A 16,284-nucleotide genomic window follows, 5' to 3' on the forward strand; every position below is an offset into this window, starting at 1 on the left:
CCATCCCATAATGAACTGCACAAAGTGATATGACCTAGAGCTAGGGCTGTTCCAGGAGTGAAAGCCTCTTCATAGGTGATGATGTAAAGAAATCAAGGAAAAGTTTCAGTATCTTGTGAGGAAGAGAGACATCTACACCCAGAGAGAGGATCGTGGGAACTGAGTGGATTACAACATAGCATTTTCACCCTTTTTGTTGTTTGCTTGCATTTTGTTTTCTTCTCATTTTTTCCTTTTTGATCTGATTTTTCTTGTGCAGCATGGTAATTGCATAACTATGTATACATATATTGGATTTAACATACATATTTTTAACATGTTTAACATATATTGGGTTACTTGCCATCTAGGGACGGCGTGGGGAAAGGGGGAAGAAATTTGGAACATAAAATATTGTAAGGATCAGTGCTGAAAAATTTCCATGCATATGTTTAGAAAATAAAAAGCTGTAATAAAAAAATAAAATTTAAAAAAAGAAATCAAGGCAAGCAGAGTTAAGGATATGGGGAATCCCCCAGGAGATATGCTTAAAGTTAGTTCTGTCTCTGGTGGAATTTCACATTTTGATATAGGAATTACAGTGGGAGAGACTGAATCAAAACCCAGCTGCCCAAAAAAAAAAACTGACACAGAAAAGCAAGTTTTGGATTGAAATAAGGAAGAACATAGCCCTTATATAACATCATCCCTTCTAAAACTGTAGCAAAAGATAGTACCTCTACCTAATTATCCCACACATTATCATACATTATCCTATAGGGAGAGAATAGATACTACTGGCTCTGCTAAAAAGACAATCCAATGCCCATCAATTGGAGAATGGCTGGGTAAATTGTGGTATGAATGTTATGGAATATTATTGTTCTGTAAGGAATGACCAGCAGGATGAATACAGAGAGGCTTGGAGAGACTTACATGGACTGATGCTAAGTGAGATGAGCAGAACCAGGAGATCATTATACACTTCGACAACGATATTGTATGAGGATGTATTCTGATGGAAGTGGATTTTTATGACAAAGAGACCTAACTGAGTTTCAATGGATAAATGATGGACAGAAACAGCTACACCCAAAGAAGGAACACTGGAAAACGAATGTGAACTATTTGCATTTTTGATTTTCTTCCCGAGTTATTTTTACTTTCTGAATCCAATTCTCCCTGTGCAACAGGAGAACTGTTCGGTTCTGCAAATATGTATTGTATCTAGGATATACTGCAACATATTTAACATATATAGGACTGCTTGCCATCTTGGTGGGGGGAGGTGGAGGGAGGGACGGGAAAAAAACGAAACATAAGCGAGTGCAAGGGGTAATGTTGTAAAAAATTACCCTGGCATGGACTCTGTCAATACAAAGTTATTATTAAATAAAATAAAATTTAAATTAAAAAAATAAAATAAAATAAAATTGCTCTTAAAAAAAAAAAAAAAAAGACAATCCAAGAACTGAAACTGATCATATGATTGCTCAGTGGTTTTTCAGTCATGTCCAAGTCTTCATGGACAAAAGATTTTCTTGGCAAAGACACTAGAGTGGCTGGCCATTTCCTCTCCAAATCATTTTACAGATGAGGAAACTGAGCAAGCAGGATGAAGTGACTTGCTCAGGGTCACATGAACTCCAAAAGAGAAGTCTTCCTGATTCCCAACCAAGTGCTCCATCTGTTGCAATATCCAAGCTGCTGCCATAAATCTCATACCAATAAAAAAAAAATGTCATGGGTTAAAAGAACCCTATGATAGAATTCCTGAGAAAGAAAATAATTCTAAAATCATTATCAGAAATCAGGATAGAAAAAAGATTAATAACAAGGACTCTTTGAATGATGGAAAAACTAAGAAACAAATGATTTTAATACTAGAGAATAAATAGCTGAGAGCAGAGAGTGGACAAACTTTCCCCAGAAAATGTTTCTCTGAAAAATAGAATGGAGCAAATAGAACTCAATGATTTGATGTGTCAACAAGAAATATTACAATAAAATTAAATGTCTGGAAGAACAAATAACTGGAAAACAGAAGAAGGAAGGATAATTTAGGAATCATTAAATTCTGAAAACCATGACAAATTTGAAGAATTGGGATATAAAGAAATCATAAAAGAAAACTGTTCAGAGCAATTAAAGCCAAAGGGCAAAATGAAAATAAAAAGAATTCACCGACTACTTTCTGAAATATCAAATTAAATACAAACAAAATATTATAATAAAGATTCAGAATTTCTAGATCAAGTAAAGAATAATACAAAAATTGAAGAAGAAAGAGATCAAGTACCAAGAAACCGCAATCAAGATTAAAGAAAAAATGCAAGAAAGGAAATAACATCTTGAATGTTATAACAAAAGGCAAAACAAAAAAGCTTACAACCAAGAATAATTTACTTTGTAAAACTGTATGATCCTATGGGGTAAAATAGACCTAAAATAGAATAGGGGATTTTTCAAGCTCGATTTGTCTCCTAGAGTCATTGAGTAATTTTGCTAAATACTAATTCTTAGAGAGTCAGGTATATAGCATAGCAGGATGATTTAGGAAGCAGAATTTAACAATATGTTGTTTATAAGTAACAACCTCAAAACATAAAAATTGGTATTATTATCATTCTTACTTTACAGAAACAGAACATTGAGAGAGAAATTGAGTGACTTTATAGAAGAATTGCATGTTTAACATAGATTGGAATACTTGCTTTCTAGAGAAAAGGGATGAGGGGAAGGGAGGGAGAAAAATTTATAACACAAGGTTTCTCAAGGGTGAATGTTGAAAATGATCTCTGCCTTATTTTGAAAGTAAAAAGCTATTATAAAACAAAGAAATTAAGTGACTTGCTTAATCTAAATGAATGTGAGTGTGATGTAACCTTTTGGTTCCTCAGTTTCCTCATTTGTACAATGATGAAGGCTAGATTAAACGGACCCCAAGGATTCTTTCAGCTCTGAATCCTGTGTTAGGAGTATAGACTAGAGCTAAGGTCAGCTGGCTCTTAGAGTAATACACTAGAATCATGGAATGCCATAGAATTTGAGAATTGGATGAGACTTTAATCTTCATCTAGTCCAACTCACAATAAAAAATCAATCCCTATTAAAATATATTTATTGAGTGATTATTCAATCTCTGCTTGAAGACCTTTAATAAGGGACAGCCCCCTACTTCCTAAGGCAATCCAATGCATTTTTGCACAGCTCTAATTATTAGGACAGTTTTCCTGACATCAAATCAAAATTTGCCTTTATAATTTTTGCTAATTGTTCCTGGTTCTGCCCTATAGGACCATATGGAACAATTCTGATCCCTCTTTCCTAAGAGAACCCTTTACTTATTCTGTACTCCCTTGAGTCTTCTTTATGCTAATTATTTAAAATTCCTTCCACTGTTTCTCATACTGCATTGATGCAGGGGTACTCAAACTACAGCCCGCGGGCCAGATGCAGCAGCTGAGGACGATTATCACCCTCACCCAGAGTTATGAAGTTTCTTTATTTAAAGGCCCACAAAACAAAGTTTTTGTTTTTACTATAGTTTGGCCCTCCAACAGTCTGAGGAACAGTGAACTGGCCCCCTATTTTAAAAGTCTGAGGACCCCTGGAAGAATATCTTGGTTGCCTTCCTTGGGAACTTTCCATCTTCCAGAACATCCTTTCTCAACTATAGTGCCACAAAATATCCCAGTATGTCTTGGCCAGGACAGAATACAACTATCCTCCCTTTGCTGGATAGTGCGTATTTACTTTCCCATTTTTTAGTTCCTGTGAGGATCAGCATCTGGTCTTTCCTAAATTCAGGGACTTATAACATTTACAACAATATCGACAATTTGTTGTTGTTTTTTCCCCTATTTCTGTTTTTTTTTTCCCCTTTTGATCTGATTTTGTGTGTGTGTGTGTGTGTGCAGCATGACAAATAAGGAAATTGTTTAGCAAAATTGCACATTTAACCTATATAGGATTGCTTGGAGGGAGAAGGGGGAAGAGAGGGAGAAAAATTTAGAACGTAAGGTTTTGCAAAGGTTGAGAACTATCTTTGCATATATAGAGAAAAATAAAATACTATCTAAAAAGAATAATTTTTAAAAACCTTAAAAAAAAGCCTCTTAAACTTTTCTGCTGTTCTTTTCCTCGATCCCTTTCCCTCTAGATATAAGAACCTTAAAGGGCAATGACTTTTCATAGGAGAAAGTGTTGCAAGACTATTTGCATGATCCACTGTGGGCTGGAATAGGTAAAGTTTTTCTCCAGTACCTGCCAGAGGGAGGAGATGTTGGTTTAGGGAGCTACAGAAAGGAGACATTAGAGCTCTGCAGGGGAGGTATGGGAATGGGGGAATGGACCCTCCCTCCTGGGAGAAACTATCAGCAAATTGTCTTGTGTAGCCACAACAGCCAGGAGCAAGAAGGGCAAAGGGGGTTTTGCGAGAGGAAAGCCAATGTATTCTAAACAGGATAAAAGGAGATGGGAATCACAACTTATCACTGTCTGATGTGTCCCCAGGTCATTTTGGAGCTGGACCCCCACTAGTAGCACTGAGGAAAGGAAAGAGGATTCCCTATTAACCCCGTCATTTGTAAACGGAGGGAGGGCAAAGGTCCCAATTTTCCTCTTGCTAAGTGATTCCCAGGGTCATTAGGAGGACTCAGGTGTTTCCACTGTTGCTAAGAAGCCAAAAGTCATCTGGATGTAGAGGAGATATTGCTAGGGCTTCCTTCTTACCGTGGCCTTGCAGATCAGACAATTTGGGAAATAGTGAATAGTATGAGAAAGGTAGAAGCATAGGGAGGCCAGGAGAGAAGGAGCGGGGTAGCAAAAGGAGATGGGTATATTTGTGTTAGGGGCAAGGTGGAAGGGCAAGGGGTAATAGAAAAGAGAATTCAGAATGAGGGGACCTGGATTTGAATCCAGAATTTGTTATCTCTATGATCTTGGGCATTTCCTTTGCCCTTTCTAGGATGCAGTTTCTCAATCTATAAGAATAATATTGTTATTGAGTTGTTTTTTTCAATAGCTTTTGACTCTTCATGACTCCATTTGGGGTTTTCTTGGCAAAGATCTTGGAATGGTTTACCGTTTCCTTATTCAGCTCATTTTATAGTTGAGGAAATTGAGGCAAGTAGGGTTAAGTGACTTGGCCAGGGTCACACACTGAGTAAATTTTTGAGGTCAGATTTGAATTCAGGAAGATGGACATTCCTGACTTCCTGACTACTGGGCCACCTAGGTGCCCCCAGAAGACTATTAGCTAATATTTATGTAGGGCTTTAAAGTCTGCAAAGTGCTTTACATATAATATCTCAATTGTAAAATGAAGATGATGGGCTAGATAGTCTCTAAGATTTTTTTCTGGTTCCTAAGTGTGATTTATACCCCCTCTGACCTCACCTCCCCCTTTCAGCTTTCTTGTCCTGAAATCCTAGGGAAGGAAGAATCCAAAGCACAAAAACATGGCCCAGATTTTCTTTGGGATCCAGGAGGCTGATAATTCATCCTGGGACAAGAGGAGAAGAATGTTGGTTATCTTCTTGAATATCAGCCAAATATACCAGGTTTTCTAGCTCCCCACCTCAGAGGATGGTAAATTCCCGATCAGACTAAAGTGTGCAAGTGATCTCTAAAAACAGAAAGTATCTAATCAATTCCAGGAAATCAGTCCAGTTCAACAAACAAACAAACAATAAATATGTGCTTATTATAAATAAAATACTATAGACACTAGGCTCCTAAGATTAAGAGGAAAAGAAAGAAACTGAAATAGACTCTGCACTCAGGGACCTTACTTTCCACTAGTGGGATCTGATAACATAGGTAATCTGAGAAGGCAGAGATCACTAACTACTTGGGATAGGAGTGGGACAAATCAGGAAAAGTTCTTCATAGTAGATAATACCTGATTTGGGCCTTGAAAAAAGGTAGAGATTCTAAGGGACAGGGAGGAGTTGAGGAGATGGGGGTAAAGAGCTGCTTTTCCATTATTCACTTTTGGAAACCCAGTCTTCCAAAAAAGCTTATTCCAGGCAAAGAATAATGTTCATTCTCTCTCTCTCTCTCTCTCTCTCTCTGTATATATATATATATTATATATATATATATATTATATATATATATATATATAATATATATATATATAATATATATATATATATATATGATGCAGAATAAACACAAGAGCCAGCTTCTACAAAACCATACATTTGTCAGGTGCTTCCTATATGCCAAACATTATGATAAAATAATTAAAAGGAAACTATCCCTGCTTGCAAGAAGCTTATATTCTATTGGTAGAGAAAAGTACATACAAGTATAGTATAGATATGGAGTTCTGGCTCTCTCTCTGTGTCTCTCTCTGAGTCTCTCTGTGTCTCTTTCTGTCTCTATTTCTCTCTGTCTCTGTCTCTGTCTCTCTCTAACTCTCTCTGTCTCTCTGTCTCTCTCTCTCTCTCTCTCTCTCTCTCTCTCTCTCTCTCTCTCGCTCTCTTTCTCTCTGTTTCTGTGTCCCTCCCTCCTTCACACCCTCCCTTTCTTCCGCCCCCTTTCTTTCCTTCTCCCCTCTCTCTTTCCCCATTTCCTCTACCTTGGTAATCTCATCATTACTACAAATCTATCAATTCAATTACTTCTATGTAGATAATTCTCAACCTTATCATCTGTCCTGAATTCCAATTTCATATCACCAATTGTTTATTGGGCATCTCAAACTAGATTCCTGTAGGCATATCAAACTCAATACCTTCAAAAAAGAAACAAACAAACAACTTATTGCCTTTATTCCCAAAAGTTCTTCTTTTCCAAACTTCTCTGCTATCCTCTCAGTTTCTTACACTCATAACTTCAGGGTCACCCTGGACTCTTCTGATACTCATTCTATCAAATCAAACCATTGCTTGGTATTGTGTCTTGGTTGCCCTCCCTACTATTCCCCTCCCCTTAGGGCTACTCCTAGACTAAGAATTAGAAGTTGCTGTTGTTCAGTAAGGCCATACTCTGTGTAGCCCCATTTAGGGTTTTCCATTGCTCTGCCCTCTGAATCACCTAGCTACAATAGTTGATCTGTTGGGGTAGAAAAGCAGAGTGTTATTGTTCAGTCGTGTCTTACTCTTTGTAACCTCATTTGGGAGTTTTTGGACAAAGATACTGGAATGGTTTGCCACTCTCTTTTTCAGCTCATTTTACAAATGAGGAAACTGAAGCAAACCAGATTAAGTGACTTAACCAGGGCCGCCAGAACTAGTAAGTCTCTGAGGCTGGATTTGAACTCAGAAAGATGACTCTTCCTGACTACCATCTATTGCCTCATCTAGCTTCATACAATTATTATATCCATTTTGCAGTTGAGGAACCTGAGGCTCAAGTAGTTCGATGATTTTTGTTCAGAGTCACATGGTTAATAAATGTCTGAACTCAAGTCTTCCTGACTGCAGTCCTGGAGCTCTATCCACTATACTACCCAGCTACTTGACCACATGTCCTATTAAATTCTTTTTTTTTTTTTTTTTAGATAATTGGGATTATATGATTTGCCCAGGATCACACAGCTAGTAAGTTTATGAAGCTGGATTTGAACTCAGGTTCTCCTGACTCCAAAGATAGTGTTCTATCCATTGTATCACCTAATTTCCCTTTCACTTTTTTTTCTTTCTTTTAAAATTCTGAGCTGAGCTCCTTGTCCCATCTTCAGAGATATTAATTAATCAAAGGTTTCTATTGATTGTTAATCTAGCTACATAAGTGAGGACTTAACAATCTATGTGATTTTAAGTCAGTTATTTGTCTCTGGGTCTCAGTTTCCCTATATGTAAAAATGAAGGAATTGGACTCTGAAAGAAGGAAAGAAGGGAATAAGCGTTGATATAGCATTTACCATGTGCTAGATACTGTGTTAAGCCCTTAAAAAAACAACTAAATAAATGACTAAACATTTTATTTGATCCTTGCAACAATCTTATAAGATAGATGCTATTATTATCCTTATTTTACAGTTAGTAAAACTGAAACAGAGGTAAAGTGACTAGCTCAGGGTCATACAGTTTATAAGTATCTGAGGTCAGAGTTGAATTCAGATTTTCCTGATTCCAGGCCCACTGTTCTAGCCACTGTGCCACCAAGCTGAGGTCCCCTTTGACCCTAAGATTTTATAGCTGATGGGTATGCAGAACCCTACCTTCCCAGTCAGATCTCTACATCTAGTGGGGGTAAGAGCAGAGAAATCCAGTTTTCTGTGAAGCCATTCATACATTCTCAAGCTTGCAGTGGCCTTTTCCAATTGTTCATTGAGGTTCTCCTTCTCACCACTTCCTCTCCCAACAAAAATCCAATGTTCAGTAGCCACCTTGACCCACCAGGTGCTCTCTCTGCTCCTTACTGTGCCAAATTTATTTTCTCTCTCTTCCCTGCCATGGAATTTCTCAGGGCTGCCTCAGGAAGTAATGAGTCCTCCACTCACTACAGGTCTTCAAGCAGAGATTGAATGAATGAAACTTGTCCAGGGTGTGTGTGTGTGTGTGTGTGTGTGTGTGTGTGTGTGTGTGTTGGGGATACTTCTTGCTCAGGTAACTTATGAACTAGATAGTCTTTGAGTTCTCTCCAGCTCTTGGAATCTGTGATTCTAATCTAACTAGTCCACCCTGCCCCCCACCCCCATACATTCCCTTCTTACCTGTGCCCCCCTTCTGTCTTCCAGCCCCTATTTTCAAGACCTCCTGGAGACAAGCCACCTTAATAGCAATATGTTGTAGCTTTGAAAGCAAAGGCATGCAGGACCCGAGGGCATAGAGCAGGAATGAGTGAAAGAGCTTGAGAAGGTGAGGGAGAGGGAGATGGAGAAGGAAGGCCAGACAGTATTTCTGATGGAAGCTCCTGCCACAATCCTGCTGCAGGCCATGGAGTTGACGTGTCCTGACACTGACAGTCTTTCCTTACACAAGCCAGACCTCACAGAGTGCCTGGCAGCACTTGGGGGTAATGATGGGGACTGCTGGGAGATGGGGAGAATAGAGAGGAGCCCTAGAGACAGAGGAGACTTGACAAGAGTGTCGGCAGCTCATCCATCAGGAGCTTTCAAAAGCAATGGATCGGCCCTTCTGAGCATTTGGCTTTTTAAAGGAGGCTTCATTGCCCCCATCCCCCCAACCCCCCAAAGCCTCAGCCTTTCTGAATCAAGCACATTCCACTACCTGAAGAAGGATTACAGGGTTGCCAACCCAAGTTGCACCAGCCCCCAGCTGCATCCCCACAGTTCTCAGACACTGTGCCTCCCCCCCAACTGTGGTTAAGGGGCCCTGGGCAAAGTATAAATCGTGGTCCCCTTTGTCTACTCTTTTGCTTTGGAGTTTAAGAAAATAAATCCATTAGTGGGGGGAAAAGGATCAAGGAGGTAGGAGGTATGGGGGGTATCTTCCCTGGTGGTTCAAAATTTATGGAAGGAGTCCCTAAGAAAATAGAGTCCCTTGCTCCCCCATCTTGTCACTTTCAGTTATCCTGCATTGGACTGGTGTTCCAGGCCAAATCTGCAATGCTATTGCCAAAATACCCCTGCTGGCCTTCCAAATGAATGGATCTGTCCTACCAAAGCAGTCCCTTTAGGGAATTCATAGAGAAATTTCATGGCAGAGTTCTCCCTTCAGGTGTCTGAATGCTACAGGCCAAATGTTACTATACTTCAAGATAGTCTTTTTTTCAGGAGGACTCTAATTTGAGTTTCTCTCAGATTTGGATCTAGAATGAAGTGAGCAAAAGCAAGAGAACATTGTACAGTGTAATAGCAAGATTATGTGATCAATTATGATACTTAGCTTTTCTCAGCAATACAGTGACCCAAGACAATGTCAATAGACTTGGGATGGAAAATGTTATCCACATCCAGAGAGAGAGCTGAATGTAGATTGAAACATAGTATTTTTATCTTTTTTTGTTTGCTTTTTCTATCCCTTTTCATCTGATTTTTATTGCACAAAATTAATAATATGTAAATATGTTGAAAAGTATATATCTAACCTATATCAGATTACTTGATGACTTGAGGAAGGGGAGGGAAGGAGAAAAAAATTTGGAACACTAAAGTCTGACAAAAATGATTGTTGAAAACTATCTTTATATGTAATTTGGAAAAAATAAAATACTATTGAGAAAAATAAAGAAGTAATAAATTCTGTTATTTTTAAAACTAAAAAAAAACACAAACAAGAAAATAAACTTGCCACAGATCCAAAAGAATTGCTCAAATACAGATAATAAAACACTGACTTGCTTCCCATATCATAAAATGTTAAAGTGGAATGAGACCTTAGAAATCACTCAATCTAACTTCATTATTTTATGAGTAATATTTTACATGTAACATAGGTAAACCAACCTGCTTACCAGCAGGTGAAAACATACTAAGCTGGATATATTTATTGGTGAGAACACATCTAACTGGGTTTGAACTAGGCCTAGATACCTTCTTAAGTAAGACAGGAAGTCTGTTGAATTGACTGAGGGACTCTGTTGGACCCTCTGGGGAGTGTAGACAAAAGACTGGGCTAGTTGAATTTGCGGACTTGAATCTGGCAACAGAGAGGAGGGAACATTCCAACTAAACATGTAAAAAAAGCAGAGGCATATCGCTTTGGTGTCCCCCCCCCCATCTTACCTACAAACTTCATAATATTAGGAGAATTTTGGACTTTCTGCTTTTCTGATAGCATCCTAGCCCCATCCTTATATTAATTGAAAGTCCTGTCTGCATCAGGAGCTAAGAACAGACTGGATATAGATTTAGAGTTCTACCAAGAATCCAGTAAAAAAAAAAGCTACAATATATTTAACAGGAAAATCTTAAGGAATCTAGCAAAAGGATTTCCACAATTTTTTTTTAACATGGAGCCTACTTTTCCCTGGCCTTTGTATGCATTGGTGGGAGTCTTTTGGGAGATTAAAGAAATACCAATTCTTCTTGCTTGTATCATCTTAATAAATATCCTTTTCTTAAAAGATTATTAAGTCTGACTAACTGAAATCAGTTGATAATCTTGGTAAAAAACACACTCATGGAGAGACTATAAGCTATAATTCTGAAAAATCAATACCCTCCAGTCCTAAGGGCTATCCTCTAGAGCCTTGAGGAGAGACATAGTAATCATTCTCTGGGCAACTGCCTTGCCAGAGCCAAAGTGAGTTGGATGAACTGTTCCAGAGTTTTTATGTGCTACATATAGTTAAGGATACTTGAACCCAGAAAGGGGGCCAGACCTGTTCTCAGATTTTAGACCTTAGAGGCATCTATTAAAGGTTCTATTGCCGACTCTATTTTAGGGTTATTGCTGTATGCTGTCTTGTTTGCAGAGAAAAATATTTTTATGAACTTTTGTGACTTGTTAGGGAGCAAAGCAGGATGCTGGATATCCCAGTGCATAGACTGCAGTGGAAAAACACACACACACACACACACACACACACACACACACACATACACACACACACACAAGAGAGGGAGACAGAGAAAGAGAGACAGAGACTGAGATAGACAGAAACTGAGACAGAGAGACAGAGATAGTCAAAGAGAGACAGATAGAGGGAGAGACAGACACAAAGAGAGACAGAGAGACAAAGGGAGGGAGGGAGAGATGAAGACAGAGACATAGATACACAGAGACAAGAGAGAAGAAAGGAAAGAAAGAGAGACACAGAGAGAGACAGAGAGATAGAGAGATACTGAGAGAGACAGAGAGAAAGAAAGAAAGAAAGAAAAAAAAAGAGATAAAGGGAGAGAAAGAGAGAGGAAAAAAAGAGACGGAGAGAGACACACACAGAGAGGGAGAGAGACACAACCCACAGAGAGAGCCGGAAAGAGAGAGCCAGACAGTCAGAGAGAGAGAGAGAGAGAGAGAGAAAGACAGAGACAGAGAGACAGAAAGACAGAGAAAGAGAGAGACAGAGAGAAACAGAGACAGAGAAAGATGGAGACAGAGACAATAGTTTGAATCCCAGTTTGAAGTTTGGATGGATTCAGAAAATGATCCAAATACCCCTTCCTTGTTAGTTGGCAGTCACTCTGCTGCAAGGGCAGAGACAATTCTTTCTTCCCTTGTGATCCTTTTCTCTTGGAGGGGAAGTGTGTGTGTGTGTGTGTGTGTGTGTGCGTGTGTGTGTGTGTGTGTGTGTGTGTGTGTGTGTGTGTGTGTACTGGTATACATATATATTTTTTTGCTAATCAGGAAAAGAAGACAGGCAGGAGAACTCATTTGTAACCAACCTGACAATCAGTCCAAAGGTGGAAGCAGGAGGAGCTTCCTCTCAGGGAGGAAGGGAGAAGCCCCAAGAGTTCACATCCTGCCCTGCCTGTTCCTCCCCAGATCCTATGGAAAGATGTCCTGGTAGCTTCATTAGCACTGGGTGGATGCCTTCCTCCATTGCTCAGCCCAAGCAGACATTGGCTGTCAGCCACCCAGGCTCCCCAGCAGGACCCCTCCCCAACCCCCATTTTAATGCCAGACTTTGTGGTGTGATGGACACTACTTTGGACTGGTAATACATGAGCCAAATCATTAAAAACCCAACTCCATTCTCTCCTTCTTTTCAAGTTATGAAATTTTCTTTCAAGGAGTTACTCCCTTTAACACCTTAGAGCTTCTTGGACAACTAAGTGTATCTTGGAAAGAATTTTGGACTTGTAGTCAGGAAGATCGGAGTCGAATTCCAGCCTCAGATGCTTACACATTATGGGATCCTGTGCAAGCCTGTGCTTCAGTTTCCTCATCTGTAAAATAGGGATAATAATAACATCTACTTCCCAGCATTGCTTTGAGGAACAAATGGGATAATATTTGTAAAGTGTTTTGTACACTTTAAAGCACTGCATAAATGCTGTCTATTAAGTTTCCTAAGAAAAAGTCCAGATTAAATGTTATTGATTTGGAAGGTTTTTAAGTGGAGGCTAGGCAACTATTTTTCAGGAATGATATTAGTCAATTAGTCAACTAATTGTTTTGTTTTTGAGGCTGGAAATGTAGTTCGGAGCAATTCATGGACTTGATCCTAACTGATTGGCACAAGCAGCCAGCTTGCCCCGGCTTGGCAGCCTGGTGGCCTTTGTTCACGGTATTGGTGCTGAACTGAATGTAAATACCCAATTAATCAGCTGTGGTTGATCTGAACTTTAGCTATGAGCTCAGAGTTTCTGAAGTCGGGTGATCCACCTCTGCAGCAGCATGTTCTACAGATGTGCACCACAACACCTGGCTCCTTCAGATATCTATTAGCTCCGAAAGATCTGCCAGAAGACTAAGAATAACTTACTCAGTAAAACTTAACATGATCTATCGGGGCAAAAATGGAATATTTACTGAAGTAGAGGATTTTAAAGCATACCTGAAGAGTCTAGAGCTGAATAGGAAATTTGATATACAAACACAAAATTCAAGAGAAGCATAAAAAGGTAAACATGAGTGAGAAATAATGAGATATTTGGAAAGGTTACACTGTCTCTAATATGTGTCCCCTAAGAATTTGATGATCATAAGGGTAATTGGGAGGAGACTTTATATGGAGAGCATGGGTATGAGTCCATTGTGGAAGAAAGAAGATGAAGAAGGAGGAGGAAAAGGAGAAGCAAAAGAAGAAGAAGAAGAAGTGTTACAGAGCAAATAACAATAAAGACAATAATGAAAATAATAACAACTAGCATTTATGTAGAATTTAAGGTTTTCCAAAGGCTTTCCATTTCTTATCTCAACTGAACACAATAATCCATAGATGGCCTGATTAGTATGAAATATCAGTAGCTCCTCAATGTGCAGACTATGTACTATTAGAAACTAGGCATCTCAATTCCTCCTAAGATTTTAATAACTAGTGCTGCTATATCATGTAATAATTGAGTCATATTGAAGCTTCAATCCACCAAAATTCTGGTTTTTTTCCTCCTGTCAAATTGTTGTCTACCTATGCCTTTCTCATCTTGTACTCATGAAGTTGATTTTTTAAAACATAAATTTTATTGATGTCTTTTATTTTTAGATCATAGGCATTTTCCAATTTATCTGCCCCCTATAACATTCCTTTTGACAAAACATAAAGAGAAAAAAACCAGGAAAACTAAATACCAGATTGAAAGATGAAGTATTCTGTATAGTATTCTGTAACTATGGTTCCTCACTTCTGTAAAGTAGGGGAAATGACTTCTCACATTTCTTTAGAGCGAAGTTTGGTCATAATAATTTCAAAGCAGTCAGTTTGAATTGTGTTGTTGTTTTTTATGTATATTGTTTTCCTGGTTCCACCTAGTGAAATCGATTGTTTTGAAACCAAATATGAGATGTTATATTGTGTCTATTAAATGTAGTCTTGTTTTATTTGGTCTAGTGTCCTACCGTATTGAAAAGTAACAAGAAATTGTTTATTTTATTTTTAAATAGTATTTTATTTTTCCAAATACATGCAAAAATAGTTTTCAACATTCATCTTTGCAAGACCTTGTGTTCCATTTTTTTCTCCCTCTTTCCCCACTCCCCTTTTCCCAAGATAGCAAGCAATCCAATATAGGTTAAACATATGCAATTCTTCTAAACATATTTCCATATTCGTCATGCTGCACAAGAAAAAAAAAGATCAAAAGGGAAAAACATGAGAAAGAAAACAAACAGACAAACAGGTGAAAATACTATGATTTGACCCACATTCAGTTTCCATAGTTCTCTCTCTGGATGCAGATGGTACTTTCCATCACAAGTCTATTGGAATTACCTTGAATTACTTCATGTTGAAAAGAGCCAAGTACAAGGCAATATTTGTGAAGCATTTACTACAGTGCCTGCCATACAGCAGGTGTATAATAAATGCTTGTTCCTTTTCTCCTCTTTTGCATCCCATTTCAATTAGCTAATATGTTGACTATGCCTCCCAGATTTATTAACTACAGTTTTGATAAGCATGTAATCTATTGTTTTCATCTAAGTCATTAATAAAATGATTACATAGTGTAGAGCCAAGTATAGATTGTACTCCACTGAAGGCCTCTTAGAAGTGTCTGTACTCCAAATGTAATAGAAAGATCAGCAGATGAACTAGGTTCTTGGTCTCCAAGGCGCAGTGAGGGGAATGTGTGCCGTAGAGTGCCAGGCTTAGAGTAACGAAGGATCATGTTCCTGAGTTCAGATCTGGCCTCTGCTTTGTCACCATGACAAGTCACTTAACCCTGCTTGCCTCAGTTTTCTCACCTGTAAAATAAACAAGAAAAGGAAATAGCAAGCTATTCTAGTATCTTTTCCAAGAAACCTCCAAACGGGATGACAAAAAGTTAGGTATGATTGAAAACATCTTAACAATGACCTCAAACTTCAAATCCACTACTCTTTACCCCTTATTCTCAAGAAATTTACATATAGTTGGAAAAATAAGGTAAAAGAGCACAAAAGGCTAACCAGCACTGTGTGCTAGTCCCAATGCATTATTGTTATTCATCCTTCGTTCTTGAAGAGGACTGGTAACATCATGAAGGGATGTCTTGACTTGTGAATGAAATTGGATTTAAGTGAGCAGCCTCATTCTCTCTTCCAGAATCACTGAAGTCCGCTGACAAGACAAAAATTAAGATGACCAGTGATGGCCTGGGAGGCAGTGGATGACCTCATTCTTTCTAAATTAAAATCAGATTGTAATTCTATAGATGATCAAGAAAATCTTCATAGAAGAAGTGAGACACTAATTGGATTTGGGGGATGGAAAAGCTCTAAGGACATGATAATGAAGTGGGGAGGAAGGAGAGACAAAAATATTAAATAAGGTATAAATAATTTTTTAAAATTTTCAATTCAGTCCTCAAACTTCTATATCATGCTTGTGAAAAGATTATGAGAATGTTTCCTGCATCATAGGTTTAGTATATGTGAGATGGAGGGAAGCTGTCTCAGGATTTCAGGATTCTGAATTTGTCCCATTGACTTTTTCTGCAGGTAAAATGAAAACAAGAAACTTTGGTCAATGAGTGAGTATCATTGAACTGCTTAAGTGAATGACATAGTATCATTTATGCTTTTCCCCCAGCATATAAGACAGAGAATTCATCTCCAATTTCAGTTCTGTTTATTTTTCTCCTTGGTAGATTGACCCTTCCACCACAAACTGTTCCATGTTTGTTTTTAAAACCTGATCGAATGAAAGCTTCCTGGCACAAGCTGTCCTGACAGATACAGTTGTGGGATGCGTGTGTGCATGTACACAAACTCTCTCTCTCTCTCTCTCTCTCTCTCTCTCTCTCTCTCTCTCTCTCACACACACACACACACACACACACACACACACACAGACACACAC

Source organism: Antechinus flavipes, chromosome 4, assembly GCF_016432865.1.
Source record: "Antechinus flavipes isolate AdamAnt ecotype Samford, QLD, Australia chromosome 4, AdamAnt_v2, whole genome shotgun sequence".
Classification (NCBI taxonomy): domain Eukaryota; kingdom Metazoa; phylum Chordata; class Mammalia; order Dasyuromorphia; family Dasyuridae; genus Antechinus; species Antechinus flavipes.